Raw genomic sequence first — 6,819 nt, forward strand, 5'->3', positions numbered from 1 at the left:
CCTCCTGTGATCTCTTTTGCTGCATGCTGTTGGAGGTAGTAATAAAGAAGCGACCCACCAGTTTCTAGATTCCTTTAAAAGAGTGGGGAATATTTTTCAGCCCAAGGGCTCCATCATTCCCTCCTGGGCAATCTCTTTGGGCTGCCTAGCAGTGGTGGGTGGAGCCAGAGGCAAAAGTGGGTGGGGCAGTGCAGGGGACTTACCTTTGAACAGTAGGTTACATTCCAATCCAGCCACACAAAATTTGGAAGGTCCTGTGTATGTGTGCACACACACACACACACACCCCACCCCTCTCCATCCAGGCAAACGAGGGGTTCACAGTTCGGGGGGGGAATCTAGCCAGGCAAAAACACGAGCATAGTGTGGAATGAGACTGGTGTGTGGACTGCAATCTAGGGAGTGGGCTTATGGTCTGGTGAGAGACCTGGGAGGCTGCTTTCGGTCCCACATTTGAGGTTCTCCACCCCTGCCTTGAAGTATAAATGCTGCTTACACTTCCTCACCCCCCCAACCGTGCCCAAATAAAGCTCAGCTTGTCCACTGTGTGGTATGAGAGTGGTCTAGCATCAGAAGGGGATGAGGGGTGGACTGGACTATATTGGGTCCGGAACCATTTTGGCCCAGATCTTTATCTTCCTCCATTCCCCCCCCCGCCAACTTTGACAGGTAGGCAGGACCATCCACCTGTCAATTACCTGGCATCATAATAGATGGTCCCGCTCACCTGCCAACAGTTGGCCCACAGGGGCGGGAGAAGGAGATAGTGACCAAGCAGGATTGAGTTCTCTGTACATCAGCTGATGCACAGGGAGTTCGATCCTGCTTTCTGCAGGTTTGGATATGCAAGAGAGTTCCCCTTAGGGACTTCCCCTGCCCCCAATCTAATTTTCTAGGTCCTGTTCTTCTCCCAGGAGCTCAGGTCTCCTCCCCTCTCCTGTTTCAATTTTACTTTCTTGCCTCTTTGCTTCCTGCGCTTTCTCACAGCAGTAGGAGTAGTTTGTTTACTGTAAAGCAATAAGCCTTCACACTATAATGCAAGATGTTTGCAGATCTACAGTACATTCAACAATAGCAGATTAGCATGAAAAGCAAAAACAAGAAGATGATTGTGGTGGGGGAAATAAACAGATCATAGATAATCCCGACCCTCTCTCTTACAGTCTGCTATGCTCTGGGCCACAAAATCGTCTCTGAGGGTTGTATCCACCTGAGGCCTACTCAGAGCAGACCCATTGGAATTAATGGACCTTCAATGGACCTACTCTGAGTAGAACTAACATTGGCTACAAATCAACACTGTGTACTCCATGTGGTCCATCGAAAGAAATCCAAAAAGCACAATAGAATAATACCTTTTTGGACCAACTTAAATGTTGCAAAATAGCAAGCAAGCTTTTGAGTTCTCCAGACCTCTTCAGGCTGGATGACAAGCAAAGCAGCAATGTGGGGAAAGGGTTAGGGGAACAGACAGCTAACCGTGATGCTGAAGGGCAAACTAAAGACTTTTCTCTGCCCAGCCTAGTTTTCGCACTCCTCTTCCACCCTGTGGAGGCTGGCAGCTCCAATGTCAGTGGGGCAGTGAATCCGCTCTGGGTTTTAGTCCGAACTTTCCAGGAGCTGTGCAAGGTGCCTTCAGCACCGTTCAGCTGTCAGCACTTGGGCAGTCCCTTGAAAGTTCAGACTAAAACCCAGAGTGGATTCACTGCTCCCCTGCCTCTTATTTGGAGTGAAGAAAAGCTCTGGAGAACTCTGAAGCTTACTGATTATTTTCATTGGTCCTAATATAGGCATTACCCTACTGAGTTTAGACCAGTGCCTGCTGCCTAACCTGTGGCCATCCAGATGTTGTTGGACTATAACTCCCATCTTCCTTGCCTGTTGGCTATGCTGGCTGGGGCTAATGGGAGTTGCAATCCACCAACATCTGGAGATCCACAGGTCAGGCTCTCCCCCTGGTTTAGGTGTTAAATCAGCAATCTGGACCATTGTTAAAGTTACATATTTATCTAAGTTATTTAACATAGCAACTGTATAGCAATGGCCAGGCTACCCTTCAGCCACAGAAAAGACTCTGCAATTCCTCTGTAGGAGCTCTGCAAAGCAGGGGGGGGGAGTGGCCCTGCAGATGTTGTTGGACTCCATCTCCCATCACCTCCAGACAGCCAGAATGACCAGTGGATCCGGGCTGTTGGGAATCCAGCAGCATCTAAAGGGAGCAAACTGGTGCATAATGAACAAGCTCCTGAACCACAGAGGTGTTTTACTCTAGCAGTGTCATAGCTTGAAAAGTGGTGGTGGGGAACATACAGTGTCATAGGAAGCTGCCTTAGACAGTGGCAGACCATTGGCATGTCTAGGTCAGTCTTGGCTCTCTCTGGGGTTTCGGGCGGGGAGTTCTTTCACAGCTCATCCTGGATCTGCTGGGGACTGAACTTGTGACCTTCTGTATGCAAAGCAGGTGCTGTACCACTAAGCTACGGGACACACACACAGAGAGAGAGCTCTCTCAAGAGCTAGTAGCTGTTTGTCCAGCAGGACGCTAAGGCTGGGCAGTCTACTTCCTCCTGGGTTGTGGGGTGTGGTGGGAGGAGGGGACAAAGCCACCCAGGCTAAAGGGAGCAGGTGGCACGACAGAGAAAGAAAGTTCTGAAACGGAGCAGCAGCAAGGTGCATGTTGTCAGAATGTAACTCCCTTCTGGAGGGAGCTGGGGACATTTTTCTGTTTTACCCTGAGGTCTGATGGCATCTTGTACCTTACACTCAGGAGGCGCTTGGCTGCTCTTGCTGCTGGTAAGTGGATTTAAAAAATAAATAAATCTGAAACCTAAATCAATTTCCCCTACTCATCCCCAGGCAACTGCTTCTTTGGATCTTTGTATAAAGAGCTGTTTCCTCTCTGCAATAGAGTTAGGTATATCTCCCCAAGGAAAGATGGATCCTCTGTATATATGCCCCCGCTGCACACCAGAAGTGGCTGCACCTGGATAGACAATCCAAGGCTGGTGTCAGGTTGACATCAGGCCCTGGCTATGCCCACCCCAGCAAGGGGTCCACTGTAAACCCCTGGAGCCCCCCCAGCTTTGCTGATGTTCCTCCTTGCTGTCATTGCCTGTTATTCCCCATCCCAGAGGGTTTTCTGCAAATCTTGATGTTCCCCCTGCTGACACCTCCTTTTTGTGCATCGGTGGTGCCATTTTGTCTACGTAAGCAATTGGCCCTGATGCCTAAGCACTGGAAATAGAGAGGATGGTGGTAGTAAATAGAGTACCATTCCCTGTCTCACTAGGGATGGAAGGAACTGTCAATGTTGGGGTTCTCTTTTTCTCATTTTTCCAGTCTTAAGTTCAGTTCTTCACATTTCTGCAGCAATTTGAGGGTTTTTTTCCCCAAAACAAAAAGTCCTCATGAAGGTTCAACAGCATTCTAGTGTGAATTAACACACATGCATAGGCAGTTTTGACCAATGTACACAGCTTTGCATGCAGTTTTCCCCTGATAGAATGCATTTTTGTATCCTGTTTTTCACTATTCGTTTTTGTGAACACTTCCCCCTAATATATGCATTGCTGTACACGTTGCTTGGCTAGAGAACTGCACTGTAAAAATTCAGATAAGTGCAAATTTTGAAGGACGGATGCATTTCGGTTTTGGAAAGTGTAAATTAGATATATTCACCTTTGAATGCGAACTGAAACAAATGTCTCCCCCATCCTTACCAGTCACCTCACCTTGCTGAGCAAGCAAGTAGCGACAGGGGCAAGGAAAAATGCAGTTCTGCACGCCAGGGTGGGCATAGTTCACCGTGGGGCATGTGCAAAACTCGCTTTAATTTCACCCTGTTCTTTTCCTCCTCAGCGCAAACCCACCCTGCCCCACTTGTACACCCAAAAAATCAATAAGAATTTTAGCGTGTTGTCTTGGTCTCAACATTTTAACTTCGGCTCTGCAGATAAGAACAGAACTGGCGTATTTGCAAAAATGGGAGGGGGATTTATGAGAAAGTCATGCAGCGAAGAGTGGGTGTGTTAAAGTGGAGGGGTGATATTATTTTACCATTTGCAGCTTATGAGAAAGCCACAATTTACGTTTTTATTTTTTTAAAAAATTATGGAAGGACAAAGCCCAGTGACTCCACAAGGTAGGTGGGTGGATGGATGGATGGATGGATGGATGGATGGATGGATTTTAAAGTTTTCCAGAATTCTGGGTTCCTGATGTGTTTCTAAGGTATCTGTTCTTCAGAGAAGAGCTGTGGGGAAGGGCTGTAGCTCATTGGTAGAGCACCTGCTTTGCACGTAGAAGGGCCCAGGTTCAATCCCTGGCACCTCCAGGTACAGCTGGGAGCATTTCCTGCCTGAAACCCTGGAGAGTCATTGCCAGTCAGTGTAGATAATACTGGGCTCGATGGACCAATGACCTGACTCAGTATAAGGCAGCTTCCTATGTAGGGTTGGAGAGAGAGAATTGGAAATAGCATCATTAGATCAATCTCTTCATAGTTAAGTTAAAAGGCAAACCTTTTCACATAGTTTTTATGTAAAAAATGTCAAGATATATTAAGGAACATCTTTCTTAAAAAAAAAAATCCTAATCATGATAATTGACATTAAAACTGGTAACTTCATGTATAGCTAAAGACCACGGTGCTGTTTAAGAGATGTTCTAGCTGGTGGGGGTCAGTTCTGCTAGATGATCCAAGGCAGAGATCATCTTTCTGGCAGAATGTTTGACTTTACATTTTCCATGCTTCCCTCCCATGGGGGAAGTGTGTGTGTGTGCGCGCGTGCGCGTGCGCATGCACTGATGGAGTAGACTGCGGGGGGGGCTGAGGGACATTGCAGAGTGCTGACTGCATTGCACACATATATTTGTACTATAAACCTTCACACTGTCTTCTGGGATTTAATTGTTTTTATTGCAAACAGCACCTATTCATCAAAGCACCAGATGCTCAAACACACCTGGACAGCAGGTTACAGGTGTGCGTTTATGTGTTCGATGTGGGGTGTATGTTACGTGACAGCAGTGGAGGAAGCGAACTCTAAAGGAGTTGCTATATTTTTCAGCCCTGAGGAGCACACTGGAAAGCTTATTAAAATGTATCAGTGAGGGTTAGAAATGTGCTTTGCTTTTAACAGGCATGTTGTGTTTCCAAAAGTCCATTAATTCTAAAAGTATGTTAAGACTAAGTACAAGCCTACACTAACGCTCTTTAGTCCTGCTGAGGCATTGCTTTTCCGCAATTAGCGAAAAGTGGAATTAAAGTGGAGGTTTTTCACACAGCAGGTAATGTAGTGTGATATTATCCAGCAGTGCCCTCTGACCAAGATCTGTCTATAACATTTTCTTAAAAAAACAAGTCACATCCAGCAAAAGTCCCAGGGTTTCCTGCAGGCTGAACAAATGCTGCTAGGGACATTTATTTTTCCATTCTGATTCCTGTGTGTACAAAACCTAAAAGATTGAACGGGTTGGAGAAGAGACAGTCAAGAGACAATTGTTAGAGTTTTGAGAGAGCGAGAGCGAGCAGCAGCAGAGTGCAGAAATAACTGGTCTGATAAGACTGGTAAAAGGAAATGGACTGTCTTCAAGTCGATCCTGACTTATGGCTACCCTATGAAGAGAGTTTTCATGGTAAGTGGTATTCAGAGGGGGTTTACCATTGCCTCCCTCTGAGGCTAGTCCTCCCCAGCTGGCTAGGGCCTGCTCAGCTTGCCACAGCTGCACAAGCCAGCCTCTTCCTTGTCCACAACTGCCAGCTGGGAGGCAACTGGGCTCCTTGGGACTATGCAGCTTGCCCACGGCTGCACAGGTGGCAGGGCACGTAACCCCTGAGCCACTCCCTGTGGGGGTGATCTTTAGCTGGCCCTTGACACCCAGGAGACAGGAGCGGGGATTTAAACTCACAGACTCTGGACTCCCAGCCAAGCTCTCCTCCCCACTGTGCCATACCAGCTGTTGATAAGACTAGTAATTGAAAGAATAAAGAAAATTAAAGTTTATTACTACAAAGAGGTAAAGTCATACTGGTAGTTGAAAGAATAAAGAAAATTAAGGTTGAAAGTCTGGTAATTGAAAGAATAAAGAAGATTAAGGTTTATTTCTATAAAGAGGTAAAGTCATACATGCTGAAGCAACCATAAAGCCTGCACTCAGGGAGCCATTACTAACTGAGAACAATGACAGGAAAAGAAGGGAGGAAGGTGAGGAGCAAAGCCTGTGAAAACAACATGCACTTCAGAGAAGGAATCAACAGAGGGAATAATATACTGTATTGCCTTTCTGTCTATCGTGTGTGTACACACACAGAGAGAGAGAGAGAGAGAGAGAGAGAGAGAGAGAGATGTAACATGCATTGGTGCTTTACTGCCAACAGCAATATTACCACCATCTTCAAATATTTGAAGGGCTGTCACACAAACAAGACAGCAAATGTGTTTTTTGTTGCTCCAGTAGGTAAATCTCAAGCCAATGAGATCCACTTACAAGAAAGATGGTGTAAAGTGTTTGTCAGTGGAACAGACTGTCTCAGAAAGCAGGAGGCCTCTTCTTCATTTCAAGTAGGAGTGGGGAAACCTGTGGCCATCCTGATGCTGTTGCACTCCAGCTCACATCAGCCCCAGCCAGCATGACCAATGGTTAGGGCAGATGGTGGCTGGAGTCCAATATCTGGAGGAGCACAGGTTTCCCCAACCCCAATTTAGTGGTTTTTAAGCAGAGACTGAATGCCCACCTATCAGGAATGCTGTAGAGCACAGGAGGTGAGGAACTAATTTCAGCCCCAGGGCCACATTTTTGCATAGTCAACCTTCCAAA

The sequence above is a fragment of the Rhineura floridana genome, chromosome 11 (genome assembly GCF_030035675.1).
Source record: "Rhineura floridana isolate rRhiFlo1 chromosome 11, rRhiFlo1.hap2, whole genome shotgun sequence".
NCBI classification, from domain to species: Eukaryota; Metazoa; Chordata; class Lepidosauria; order Squamata; family Rhineuridae; genus Rhineura; species Rhineura floridana.